This window comes from Lissotriton vulgaris, chromosome 10 (genome assembly GCF_964263255.1).
Source record: "Lissotriton vulgaris chromosome 10, aLisVul1.2, whole genome shotgun sequence".
Taxonomy (NCBI): domain Eukaryota; kingdom Metazoa; phylum Chordata; class Amphibia; order Caudata; family Salamandridae; genus Lissotriton; species Lissotriton vulgaris.
This window is the reverse complement of record NC_141698.1, coordinates 218529894-218545142: the sequence shown is the minus strand read 5'-3', so window position 1 is coordinate 218545142 and position 15249 is coordinate 218529894.

Genomic DNA, 15249 nt, shown 5'->3' with positions numbered 1-15249 from the left:
AATGACCTGTCTTACCTACAAGGGGAAGAGTGGAGTGGACAGTGGCTATTCTCTCCCCCTTATCTCCTCTTGAACAGTGTTCTTAATTGAGAACAGGTCGTATCTCATTAGGGAGCTGTTCTGGGGGAGTGTGGGGAATTTTCTTCATTCCCGTGGAACCCAACTTGTTTCAGGATAGTGGGATCTTGTGCATTATACACCCCCATTCACGGATCTGGGTTGAAAAGATCATTGTTCCTTAGCTCACTTTGCCACCCCAGTTCAGACAAAGCAATATGCAATTCAGACTTGACTCTGTGCCTCATGGGAACAGTCCAGCCCAAACAGCCAAGCCATGCCTTCCCTGGACCGGAAACAGGCATGCTAGGACCTGTGTTGGTGTAACAGCCCTCATGAGCCAGGCTAGCTTGAATCAAGTGGCAAAGTGAGCAAGGGACCCATGTATGGGCATACCCTGCCAACTTAGGGCTAAAAAAGCAAACTCAAGGATATGATGGACGGAGAGCTGAAACTTTTCATACACTCAACCCCAGTCACAGATCTAGGTTGAGTCCATCATCGTTCTTTAGCTAACTTTGCCACCTCAGTTCAGACAAAGCTATATGCAAATCAGTCTTGACCCTGTGCCTCATGAGAACAGTCCAGCCCGAACTGCCAAGCCATGTCTTCCTTGGACCGGAAACAAGCATCCTGGGACTGGTTTCAGAGTAACACTCCTCATCAGCCAGGCTAGCTTGAATCCAGTGGCAAAGTGAGCAAGTGACCCACGTCTGGGCATACCCAGCCAACTTAGGGTTAACAAAGCAAACACAAGGAGATGATGCACGGAGTACTGAAACGTTTTAGACACTCACCCCGAGTCACAGATCTGGGTTGAATCCATCATTTTTCTTTATCTCACTTCGCCACCCCAGTTCAGACAAAGCTATATACAAATCAGTCTTGCCCCTGTGCTTTATGGGAACAGTCCAGCCCAAACTGCCGAGCCATGTCTTCCCAGTACCGGAAACAAGCATCCTGGGACCGGTTTTTGGAGTAACACTCCTCATCAGCCAGGCAAGCTTGAATCCAGTGGCAATGTGAGCAAGGGTCCCACATCTGGGAATACCCTGCCAACTTAAGGCTAACAAAGCAAACACAAGGAGATGATGGATGGAGTGATAAAATGTTGAAGATGCTCACCCCCAGTCACAGATCTGGGTTGAATCCATCATTGTTCTTAAGCTCACTTCGCCACCCCAGTCAGACAAAGCTATATGCAAACAGTCTTGACCCTGTGGCTCGTATAAACAGTCCATTCTGAACTGCATAGCCATTGTCTTCTCTGGACCGGAAACAAGCATCCAGGGACCAGATTCAGGGTAACACCCCTCATCAGCTAGGCTAGCTTGAATCCAGTGGCAAAGTGAGCAGAGGACCCGCATCTGGGCAAACTCCTCCAACTTAGGGCTAACACAGCAAACACAAGGAGATGATGAACGGAGTGCTGAAACTTTTCAGACACTCACCTCAGTCACAGATCTGGGTTGAATCCATCATTGTTCTATAGCTCACTTTGCCACCCCAGTTCAGACAAATCTAATTGCAAATCAGTCTTGACCCTGTGCCTACTGGGAACAGTCCAGCCAGAACTGCCATGCCATGTCTGCCCTGGACCGGAAACAAGCATCCTGGGACTGGTTTTGGGGTAACACCTCATATCAGCCAGGCTAGCTTGAATCCAGTGGCAAAGTGAGCAAGGGACCCACATCTGGGCATAACATGCCAACTTAGAGCTTTCAAAGCAAACACAAGAAGATGATGGACAGAGTGCTGAAACTCTTCAGACACTTACTCCCAGTCACAGATCTGGGTTGAATCCATCATTGTTTTTTAGATCACTTCGCCACCCCAGCCAACAGGACCTGCGAACAGGACCTGCGAACCTTGGCAAAGGATTTAGCATGAAAATAGGGCTTGACGACACAGAGTCGCCTCTACAATGTGGATGAAAAGTGCCAGTAGGTTTTTGGCGTCGCTTGACAGATGAGACAAGGAACACTGATGGGTACTGATGAGCTTGGACAAATCAGATATCCGACATACGTCCAACGTAGCCATAATGCCTACCATTATAAGGCCCTTTACGCCCCAAGACTAGCATGACAACAGCTGACTGCACTGATCTCTTTGGTGATGGGTGCCCTCAGGAACTGACTGCGGATGACTACAGAGCCTTGGAGGTGGACCTGATGGAGGACAAACTGACCCAGTCATTGTGGAGGCTACAGTCAGGGAAGGCACTGTGCCCTAATGGCCTGTCAGTTGAATTATATAAAAGCTTATGGATTTCGTGGCTAAGCTCATGCTTGAGATGCTTCAGTAGGCACATAAAACTGGCTGCCTACCGGAGGACGGCAACTATAGTAGTTATATAAAAAGAAGGCAAGACCCCAACTGACTGTGGTTCTTGTAGACCGATATCTGTTAAATGTGGAAAAAATAGTATTAGTTAAGACTCCGGTGACAAGGTTGAGAGGGGCAATCAGGAGCACTAGGCTCAACCTTTTATGCCTATATGAGGTCCTTCATCTGAGGGAGTCATGAGCGGAAGACCCAGCCGTCCTCAAGCCAGAACGGCTTTTGACTCCATTGAGTGGACTTACTTGTTTGCAGTGTTGAAGAGGTTCGGTTTCAAGCATGGTTTTGTTCTTGGGTCAGGCTACTGTATTGTTCGCCTATCGCCAGAGTGAATGGCATGATGTCCCACAGCTTTGAACTGCGTAGAGGCACTTATTAGGGACGTCCTCTTCCCCATGTTATTTGCTATGGCATTGGAGACACTGGTGTCATGGGTATGCCTGGACTACTTAATTTGGGGGATTCTGACATCAAGGAATAGGAAGGAACGTATCTCACTATATGCTGATGATATCCTATTTAATGTCACAAAACCCCCTTTTTCTGTAGATCAGATCATGCAGGTATTCCATATCTTTGGGGATCATTCAAGTTACAGAATTAATTGGTCCAAGTTGGAGATCTACCCGCTCACAGGAGCCAAGCCCCACCTGCCATGTGATTGTTCAACTCTGATTTTATCAGAAGGGTTCTGCTATTTGGGGATGTTCGTTACTTAAGACCCCAAGGAATTCCTCAAAAGAAATATCCTTCCTCAACTAAAAGACTTAAGGGAGATGTGATGCACAGGGGCAGCTTCCCAATATTGCTAATGGGAAGAGCAGCCCTCTACAAAATGATGAGCCTCCCATCGTTCTTTTATGGAATGCAAACCTCAACCTACAGAATCCCGACAAAGGTGTTTACAAAAATAAACCAGGAAGATTGACTAATATTATGGCAGGGGATCCCCTATAATACCATTTGTCAAGCTGAAAGGAGAATCTACAATGGGGGGCTTGCAGTCCCAGAACTTTTTGAAATACTACAGGGCCTCACACCTCCTAGTGATTAACGACTGGGGTTTTGCTGACAACCAGAACCTTGCATATAGGGTAGATAGAAAGGCGGTGGGACATGGATTACACAAAGATCTCCTCTGTGGGGTGAAGAGAGACAGAGACATGTCCCAACATATAAGGATGGTAGTTAGGGTATGGAGAGATGCCACAAGATGAGACTCACTGGTATGACACCACTCTGGCACAGCCACTTACTGTCTGAAGTGGTTGAACTGAAGCGTATTAAGGCATGGAAATTGCTGGACATCGAGCACTTGTGCGAAGTCTGGAGGGACCAAGCCATTACCAAATTTGAAGACCTCAACTAAGAATACATATTGGCTGGCTCCGAGTGTTTCCAAGTTAAAATATAAATACATTTAATTGAGTGTTAAACAATAATCTAAAAATAAAACATTTTAGTTTCATTTGACATATTTCAATACATTTGTTAATTGTAAAAATCAATGTTACAAGATATTTTAATGAAAATATACATATATATTACTTGTAATTCTATTCATTTTTTTATTATTATTTTAATAATTACAATACATAATAAAATACATTATTTTTACTTTAGGTGTGATTTTTTAGAATTTAATGTTTATCAAAATATTTACCAGTTAATGTCATATGCTGCTCATTACGAGGGGAATCCTACCTGGTGATGCTGAACCTGCCTGCACCTACAACTCTTTGCCCGTGCATTGTCTCCCTCCCGCCGCCGCTGCAGTCCATCTCGCGGCCGCCGAGTGGAGGGAGACTACAACTCCCAGCCTGCCCAGTGACCCGGAAGCCATTACCGGGGTCACCGCGCCCGGAGGCGCTTCAAATTGACGGCGCCCCCAGTGGATCGGGTGCTCTGCTGCTCATTACGAGGGGAATCCTACCTGGTGATGCTGAACCTGCCTGCACCTACAACTCTTTGCCCGTGCATTGTCTCCCTCCCGCCGCCGCTGCAGTCCATCTCGCGGCCGCCGAGTGGAGGGAGACTACAACTCCCAGCCTGCCCAGTGACCCGGAAGCCATTACCGGGGTCACCGTGCCCGGAGGCGCTTCAAATTGACGGCGCCCTCGGTGGAGCGGGTGCTCTGCTGCTCATTTTGAGGGGAATCCTACCTGGTGACGCTGAACCTGCCTGCACCTACAACTCTTTGCCCGTGCATTGTCTCCCTCCTGCCGCCGCTGCAGTCCATCTCGCGGCCGCCGAGTGGAGGGAGACTACAACTCCCAGCCTGCCCAGCGACCCGGAAGCCATTACCGGGGTCACCGCGCCCGGAGGCGCTTCAAATTGACGGCGCCCTCGGTGGAGCGGGTGCTCTGCTGCTCATTACGAGGGGAATCCTACCTGGTGACGCTGAACCTGCCTGCACCTACAACTCTTTGCCCGTGCCTTGTCTCCCTCCCGCCGCCGCTGCAGTCCATCTCGTGGCCGCCGAGTGGAGGGAGACTACAACTCCCAGCCTGCCCAGTGACCCGGAAGCCATTACCGGGGTCACCGTGCCCGGAGGCGCTTCAAATTGACGGCGCCCTCGGTGGAGCGGGTGCTCTGCTGCTCATTTTGAGGGGAATCCTACCTGGTGACGCTGAACCTGCCTGCACCTACAACTCTTTGCCCGTGCATTGTCTCCCTCCTGCCGCCGCTGCAGTCCATCTCGCGGCCGCCGAGTGGAGGGAGACTACAACTCCCAGCCTGCCCAGCGACCCGGAAGCCATTACCGGGGTCACCGCGCCCAGAGGCGCTTCAAATTGACGGCGCCCTCGGTGGAGCGGGTGCTCTGCTGCTCATTACGAGGGGAATCCTACCTGGTGACGCTGAACCTGCCTGCACCTACAACTCTTTGCCCGTGCCTTGTCTCCCTCCCGCCGCCGCTGCAGTCCATCTCGTGGCCGCCGAGTGGAGGGAGACTACAACTCCCAGCCTGCCCAGTGACCCGGAAGCCATTACCGGGGTCACCGTGCCCGGAGGCGCTTCAAATTGACGGCGCCCTCGGTGGAGCGGGTGCTCTTCTGCTCATTTTGAGGGGAATCCTACCTGGTGACGCTGAACCTGCCTGCACCTACAACTCTTTGCCCGTGCATTGTCTCCCTCCTGCCGCCGCTGCAGTCCATCTCGCGGCCGCCGAGTGGAGGGAGACTACAACTCCCAGCCTGCCCAGCGACCCGGAAGCCATTACCGGGGTCACCGCGCCCGGAGGCGCTTCAAATTGACGGCGCCCCCGGTGGATCGGGTGCTCTGCTGCTCATTACGAGGGGAATCCTACCTGGTGATGCTGAACCTGCCTGCACCTACAACTCTTTGCCCGTGCATTGTCTCCCTCCCGCCGCCGCTGCAGTCCATCTCGCGGCCGCCGAGTGGAGGGAGACTACAACTCCCAGCCTGCCCAGTGACCCGGAAGCCATTACCGGGGTCACCGTGCCCGGAGGCGCTTCAAATTGACGGCGCCCTCGGTGGAGCGGGTGCTCTGCTGCTCATTTTGAGGGGAATCCTACCTGGTGACGCTGAACCTGCCTGCACCTACAACTCTTTGCCCGTGCATTGTCTCCCTCCTGCCGCCGCTGCAGTCCATCTCGCGGCCGCCGAGTGGAGGGAGACTACAACTCCCAGCCTGCCCAGCGACCCGGAAGCCATTACCGGGGTTACCGCGCCCGGAGGCGCTTCAAATTGACGGCGCCCTCGGTGGAGCGGGTGCTCTGCTGCTCATTACGAGGGGAATCCTACCTGGTGACGCTGAACCTGCCTGCACCTACAACTCTTTGCCCGTGCCTTGTCTCCCTCCCGCCGCCGCTGCAGTCCATCTCGTGGCCACCGAGTGGAGGGAGACTACAACTCCCAGCCTGCCCAGTGACCCGGAAGCCATTACCGGGGTCACCGTGCCCGGAGGCGCTTCAAATTGACGGCGCCCTCGGTGGAGCGGGTGCTCTGCTGCTCATTTTGAGGGGAATCCTACCTGGTGACGCTGAACCTGCCTGCACCTACAACTCTTTGCCCGTGCATTGTCTCCCTCCTGCCGCCGCTGCAGTCCATCTCGCGGCCGCCGAGTGGAGGGAGACTACAACTCCCAGCCTGCCCAGCGACCCGGAAGCCATTACCGGGGTCACCGCGCCCGGAGGCGCTTCAAATTGACGGCGCCCTCGGTGGAGCGGGTGCTCTGCTGCTCATTACGAGGGGAATCCTACCTGGTGACGCTGAACCTGCCTGCACCTACAACTCTTTGCCCGTGCATTGTCTCCCTCCCGCCGCCGCTGCAGTCCATCTCGCGGCCGCCGAGTGGAGGGAAACTACAACTCCCAGACTGCCCAGCGACCCGGAAGCCATTGCCGGGGTCACCGCGCCCGGAGGCGCTTCAAATTGACGGCGCCCTCCGCGTCGCGGGACGCCCGGGGCTAAGCCCGGGCAAAGGGCGGGCCCTCTACGGCCCTCATCGGCAGGAAGAGACAGGGACAGGGCCCGCAACTCTGCCCAGAACATCTTTTGTAAGTTATCTTTACCAACATTGTTGCTGCATTTGCAGGAAAGCCATCCTGTGCACTAGTATTGTACTGCATTACTTGGGTGTCATTATCTACGCAGCCTTTTAGTACGTCGAAGGCAAAATCGACTCTAGCTGTCAATACCATTGAGAAATACATGGTCCAGGTGGTTGCAAAAATAAACAATGACAGGAGATCCTCACTGGGGTTGAGCCTTTCCCCTGTATTGCCACCTGATAACACGCCTCTGGTTACACCTGCTTTTGATATTAGCAACAAGGTATTTCAGACACCTGAGAATAACCCACTAACCCAGCTATTAGTAGCTATAGCAGACTCAGCCTCAGAGAGTATACCTGATGAAGAAATAATACTGCTAGAAGAGGAGCCTCCAGCACCGGTACCAGCTCCAAGAGCTGCTAAGGGGGGGGAGAAGAGTCTTTCAAAACGGGGCGGGCTCCGCTCAAGTAAAAAATGCCCTGATGCATCCCCATCGAAAAATATTGGAGAAGACACAAGGGGAATCTCTGGAGGGAAGCTACTCTTGGACGAAGACCAATTTAAGAAACTGTTAAACGCCCTAGATAGCAAAATTAAGACCATAACCAAACCTCTCCTATGTAAAATAGGCCACCTCACTGAAGAGGTGAACAGGCTGGGGGGTCTTCTGCAAAAATCATTAGAAGGAGCAGCAAATATCGCTAAGCAGGAGACACTTAGAGTCAAATCAAAAAATGCACAGACAGCCCCTAGGCCAGAATACTTGGAAAATACTCCCTTTATCCCTATGCTGACTAACGATACAGGAGGGGGGTTCCAGGGGATTAGGTATTAACATCGGTGATCCTGAAGGGCCAAGTCAAAGGTAGATTCTAACATAGAGAAGGGACCTGTAGAATTAATTGTGGAGGCATCCCTCCTGGTACTGGTCCTGGCAAATGTTCCCCTCTTAGAATCTGGGCAAGTAGAGAACACATCTTCCCTAATAAATAAATCACTCCACTGGTTATCAAGGAACATGGCCTTTTCCCCGGGAGGTATGGACCAGCTGGCACAAGAAGTTGTGAAAGCTAGAAGGGTAGAATGGATCGGGGGTGGTAACAAAAAATTTAAAGGGGATTGTGTGGTGTTACACTTCTCTGACCCCGAAGTGCTGCCAAACATCTTAGCAAACATATATCCTCCCCAGCGTAGATCCACAGAAATAGTCCCGCTAACGCTAGATTTCTTCTATGCAAAGAAAGGGAATATCCTAAATCCCACAGTACTTAGAACAAAGTGGAACCCTGTGTTAAGAAAAGGCAAACCCCTCGGTATAAGAAGTAATTGGGGCATACCGATGGAGAATAGATTCTCTGCCCTTTCTGGCCTTAATGAGTGTGATTGACTGAATGGGCGGACGAGTATAGTCAAGGGTAATACAGCAGGGATTTAAGAGAGGGGAACAGGCATTGCTACGAAGCCTACTGAAACTAATCTTAGTAATGGTAGGATACTCTGCTCTAGTGGGGATTTTTCTTGTACTGTGGGGCAGTTGGCTCCCATTGCCCGCATCATCGAATACAGAGGGGCAACTAGCCCCCCACCTATTCTGATTCAACCCATGCATGTAACACCATTGTATGGGAGGGTCAGTCAGTCGAAGATAGGTCTTAAACTTCTTTCTTGGAATCTGGCGGGAATTCTCCACAAACTAGAGTCCCCTGAATGGTGCGAATTTGTTGACAGCCACGATGTAATTATGTTCCAGGAAACCTGGGCAGTGACCCCTGTTCATCGCCAGGGTTTCTTAAATTTTTTTGTCCCTGCGAAAAAGAACCCAAAAGGGCGGCCCTCAGGGGGATTAATTACATGGGTACGCCAATCACTACAATGTACTATTAGAGCGAGGCCCGTTAACAACTGTGATTTACTCCCAATTGTGATAACATGGGCTGACGGTCAAGATATGGCCCTCTACAACATCTATGCCAGGGGAACACAAGGGGGTAAAGCCGCTGAGGTGGTAGTAGCATTAGATAATGATCTAGAGAATCTTCCAACACTTATCACCATCCTAGTGGGGGCAGACATGAACACCACATTCGAACCACTAGGCCAAGAGGATAATGAAATGTCCCTAGAGGAAGATACTAAATGGGGAGTCCCTCAATTGGATTTACCTGCAGTAAAGAAATGGACTGAGGTGACAATACAAGTGAAGAGTTTGTGCTTGGCTAGGTGGTTGAGGGCAGCAAATGGCCGCACCCCCTCAGACCTTCAGGGTGTTCACACCTCTGACAATTCAAGTGCAAGTAGTCGGATAGACTACATCCTTGTAGATGTTAGAGACTGGCACAAGATAATAGACATGAAAGTGACATCTAGATTGGAGAGCGACCACAATCCGTTGTGCTTGCTCTTCAAGCTGGACCAGGGAGTAATTTTGCCTAACCAGGAAAGGGGCGTTATGCCACTAGATATCATTTCAACTAACAACCTCCGCCACATTAAATGGGCAACTCTGATGGATAAGCCAGGGGATATGCAGGCCCTACTGGAGGCTGTCGCAAAAGAGGTTAGAAGATTGCAGGACCATTGTAATGAACCAAATTTTAATAAATTAATTGAAGAGTCACACCCTAGGTTTTTTGTTAATTTACAGGGATTTTTCTTAAAAAAAAGCTCATCAGGAAAAGGGTGCTTGCCCCCAGAGAAATCGAGGATGGTATGACCATTCTTGTAGAAAGGCACGGCAGAACCTCAGCCTAGCGTTGAGGACTTAAGAAGGAGTATTGAAGGCCAGGGACGATTATAGAAAAGCTCAAGTTAGGGCAAAAAGGCTGTGGGATGAAAATCAATGGTTAGATTTTAAAAAAGCCTGTGCAGCTAAACAGCAGAAAGAGTTTTGGGCTATCTTAAAATGGGGCAGGGGGGAATTGCAGAGTGTCCAAAAAATCATGTGGCAAAGGAAGCATGGGTGGATTTTTTAAAACCGCAATATGCTGATAATTTGACTTCGACATCCCACCCGTGCCCCAAAATGGTATTTTATAGCCATGAAATATTCACACTGAGAGATGTAAATGTAGCATTGGACGGGGTGACTAGAGGTAGGGCTCCAGGAATTGATGGAATACCGGCAGATGTATTTCTATCTGACCGGGCTAACTGGTGCCAATATTTTGTATGGCTTGCAAATTCCATCTCACAAGGAGCCATGATACCAGCCTCATGGAAGGGTGCGGAGATCATTCCAGTTTTTAAAAAAGGGGACAAGACTTTACCAAGTAATTATAGGCCCATCAGCCTTATCGACTCAGCACAAAAACTGATGGGTAGAATGATACAAAATAAAATACAAGCCTGGATAGATGATAAGGATATCCTCTCCCCGTACCAAGCTGGCTTCCGACCCCTAACTAGCTCCGTCGACCAGGTATTCCATTTTTTAACTCTTTATTGGAAAAACGTGACCTTAACAAATGGCCCATTATATGCTGTTTTTGTTGACTTAAAGTCAGCATTTGACTTAGTACCCCGTCAAAAACTTTGGATTGTTCTTAGCGACCTTGGAATTAGCCCCAAGTTATTGACTTTGCTTGTGCGTATGCACGAAAACAACTACGCAAGGATTAGGTGGGGTGCACAGGGGGATGTCACAGATTCTTTCCCCGTGGAGCGTGGGGTAAGACAGGGATGCGTCCTGGCCCCCGCCTTATTCTCCCTTTATATTAACGGCGTAGTAGACTTTCTAAAGAAATCGCCAACTGATGCCCCTACGCTAGATGGGGAGCGGGTCCCAGTATTAATGTTTGCTGATGACACCTTACTGGTCTCGCGGACCCCTAGCGGACTACAAAAGACAATTGATGCATTTGGAGATTTCTGTCGGATTCGGGGCCTGGAGTTAAATACTACAAAGACCAAGTTTATGAACTTGAATCCCGCTAAGAAATTCAAGGGAAAAATACATTTTAATGGGTCTTTTTTGGAAGAAGTGAACGCTTTCACTTACCTTGGCATCTCCTTGCAGGGTAGTATGAACTGGAAATCTCATATTGATTCCGTGGTTTTAAAGTTCCATCAGTTGGCTGGGGCCATAGCACAAAAATATAAATCCTCATTAACAAAACCCATTCAGCCTATAATGGAGATTTATAGTATGAAAGTGCTGGGCGCCTGTCTTTATGGATCAGAGCTATGAGGCTTCACCAATCTGAGTGTCTTGGCTATTGCAGAGAACAAATTCCTTCGCCGGTTGGTTGGTGTCCCGCAGAGTACTCCATCGATCCCGCTCCTATATGACCTTGGGAGAAAAAAGATCGAGGATATGGCTCGATTGCGCCCACTCTTATATTGGAGGCGCTTAAAGACTACCCCTGAACTGGGTCACTATGCATCTGCTCTCATGGACATCATTAGCTCTGATCGGTTCCATAAAATAACCTGGCTTAAAGAAATTAGGAACTTGCTTCAAAAACTACACTTAGACCACTTATGGACTACCACTGACCCCTCCGCCTTTCCATCTAAGGCGTTGTTGAAAAAAAATTATTGGAACATGGTATATCAATCTGTTTTAATTTCCAATCAACCCTCTATGTTGACATCCCAGTATTTGGAGTCTAAATTAACCCCACAATGTGAACAGTACTGGGATTTGATCACAAAACCCTTGGACAGAAAGCTGTATTTCCAGTTCAGAGTTGGTTCCCTACCTCTAAATGCTTTTACTTTCAAATGGTCTCCAAGCAATGTTAATACATGTTGTTACTGTAAGGTACACGTTGAGGACATCCCACATTTTTTGTTCGTTTGCCCCTTGTATGCTGCCCCAAGAAGTAGATGGCTAAAACCGGCTTGCAAGAATTTGGGTGTAAGAAAATATCTAGAAGCACTAAGAATATTAAGATCAAATTGTGCCCCCAATCTTGCTATCGCCCTAGCCAAATATTTGGGTTGGGCCTGGATTATCCGCACTCGCACTTTAACTGCGATTGATAATGTATGACGGAAAATATTTGGTTTTAAGACTAATCTCATTCTTCATGAACTAGGCACTGTGACTCTGATTTTTAAAATGTATACATTCTTTTAAGTTGTAAGAATTTGCCAGCATTTCAGTATCTAATTGTATTTAATGTGTATCTTAAGCTGATGTTAAATTTAGCAAAGTATTTATATATGTTTAGAATAGGGATAACATGCTTTTATGACAATGCTGTCGAATAAAGTATTGAAAACTTGTCATATTTTCAAGCTAATTACATTTTCATTTTAAATTAACTTATTAATATTGTAACTTTGAACAATATTATTCTACAATTAAAATAAATATATAAAATTGCTTCACTTTCAAATTTTACATGAAAATTAATATTTTCCATTTTTTGTTATGTTTTTAGCTTTTATACTTTCCCTATATTTTACAGTAGGGGGATCTATGCCTGAGAGAGAGAAAGAGCGAGAGAGAAAGAGAGAGAGAGAGAGAGGGAGGGAGAGGGAGGGAGAGGGAGAGAAAGAGATAGACTTGTGCCTACTTGTTCAAGGTTACTAATAGAAACTTTAAAATATTAATTATTTTTCAATAATTATTTAACTGAATTTAAATATATTAAAATTAATAAAAATCTATTTTTAAGGATTTAAAAAAATCATGCTTAATTGTAATGATTGTCTTTACTTGTTAAGTATTAAAAATTACACAAAATGTGTAAAATTAATTGAAATGTATTCAAATATTTTTAAAGCTTAAAGTTACATTTATATTTAGATTATAAAAGGTTCTTAAATATTTTTTCAGTAAGTAATATATATTTGAGTACATATATGTATATGTACATTTTTATCCTTAATTCATTTACTTTTTTTTTCAATTGAAATTCATTATTTTAATTTAGCATTACTTCCTATAGGGTTCTATGTTAAACCGCTGCCACTAAATCCTGCCTACAACACAGACACTCTTGCACCATGGAGCCATAGGCTGTCATTATAGCAGCACTGTAACATTTTGGGTCCGATTCCGATTCTGTAAAATCTCTTTACAAATAGCCGTACGAAGCATATTTCCCGTATGACTCGTACCCGTAAACGTCCCCGTATCGTTCGATGAAGTACGATTCGGATCCAAAGCAGATCTCTGTACGAATCGTACTAACAACTGTACGACTAAAAAATACGTGTGATTTGTATCTGGAACACGCAGTACGAGAAATCCGTACGTAATTAAGCAGCAGTTTCCAGCCCAGCAAGTACGATTCTTCTCTGCAACACATCGTACGATTCTTTTTCTATGAGAGCTCAAAATGTCTGAAAAAGCAGAGTCTGACCCGTATAGCACCATAAAAATAGTAATACGAGGTGCACACACGCCATAAATGACGGGGTTTGGTGCGTTACACATGCTCGCGTATGACTCCATTACAATAGTGATATGACTCGGTCATACGCAACGTTCTCCACTGTACGAGTCGTTTTCACCCTCCTTGTGCTGTTTTACGGGGCTCATGTGCGCGTCGTTCAGTGTGGGTTTGTCTCGTATTTGATTGTGTGGCTCGCTCATACGCGATGTTTTCCGTACGGATCGCATTCTGATTCCCCGGTCTGGTCGTACTTGTCGGGTCGTACAGTATGTTTATGATTCGTACGGTTCACTTTGAGAGTCCGTGTCGTACTGATTTTCCCTTGCTATTCGTACGGTTCCCAACGATTCGGTCGTTTATTTTTCCTACGAATCGTACTACGGGATTCGGGCGGTAATTGGATGAGTCGTACGGAAAGGGCTACGGATTCGATTCGGTCATACGGATTAGTTTACCGAATCGGAATAGGCCCCTTTATGTATGAAACTTTCAATTGGGAACAGGTAGAGATTTGGAGTTTAGGCACTCTGAACTCAGAATAATGACACATTATTTAGAAAAGTCGGTTTTTAAATTGTCTGTTTGAAAATGGCACTTTTGGAAAGTGAGCATTTTCTTGTTTAACCCTCCTGTGTGCCTCTACCTGCTTGTGTATTCACCATCTGGTTTTGCAGTGACAGCAGCTGAGGATGTGCATTTACTCTAGACAGTCACAGGGGGTTTGAGGTGTGCCATTTATGCATTTAGAGTGGTAGGAGGAGTTTTCACTAGCTCTGCACAATGCTGACCCCACCTACTGTAGTGAAGCTGGACAAGGGAGGGCAGAACTGGTTTACTGAGCTCAGAGACTCTTGAAATAAAGACTGCAAAGAGAAAATGGGCTATAAATATTAGACCTAAATCCCAAGAACTTTAGATTACTTATGGAATCAAGAGGGACCTCTGCCAAGGAAGAGGAGGAGACTGACTGCCCCTTTGCTGTGTGCTGCTTTGCTGGGTTGGCCTACAGTTGCTGATTCTGCCAAGGAGAGGACAAAGACTGGAACTTTGCTGTGCACATGCGTGTGAGGAATCTCCAAAGGCTTTTGTGGGTTTGCCTCCTGCTCTGCAGTCTTAGGGACACAAAGACTTCACCACCAGCTTCCTTGACTTCCACTGCTGGAAGTCCGGACCTGCATGGAGGGGCCTGTTCTAGTTCTGGGCCTCTGGAGGTTGTTCCTGTTGCTGGGAACTGAAAAAGCTTGAAGAATCCAAGAAAATGGACGCATCACCCTCCCAGCGCCTGTTTTTTTGACCCCGCACCACAGTGCCGAAAGAATTTCCAAACACCGCTGCGGTGCGACAAAAGAATCGACATAACGCCTCTCAGGAACTTAAAAATCTGCTGCATGCCGAGTCCAGTGCACAAACCTCCGAAGTCAAAGATCACTGCTCCAACTCTGATGGAGGCCCTGCTGTGCAGCTGAAAAAATCAATGCATTGTGGGACATGGCTAAAGAAATCGACACAGTGCCTGTTTGTCGCAGCTGCATAGACCTCCAGTTCATCTCAGATTTCTACACATCACACCAGTGCAGCAAGTTTCTGACATATTACCCGTAGACCACAACCGTCTTGGATTCAACGCATTACTTCCCCCCACAGTCTGGATTTGACGTATCACTTCTACTGCATGCCTCAGAACTCTCGCATCAACTCCTCCAAGACTCAGGAACTGAAGCATCACAATGTTTTTCCTTCTCTGCGACTGTATGGCTTTGTGAATTTTGACACACCTTAAGTAAGGTGCATTGTGAAAAAATAACTCATCCATTGATTTCTATTACAGAGTTGTTTGAAACCTTTTAAAAGTCATATTTTGAATTGTGTACATTGGATTTTTTTACTTTTGGTCTTGTTTGTTTTAGATAAAAATACTTTGTTTTTCGAAACTGGTGTGGTGTCCATAACCCCCGCACTCTGCCCCATTCCCACATGTACACCAC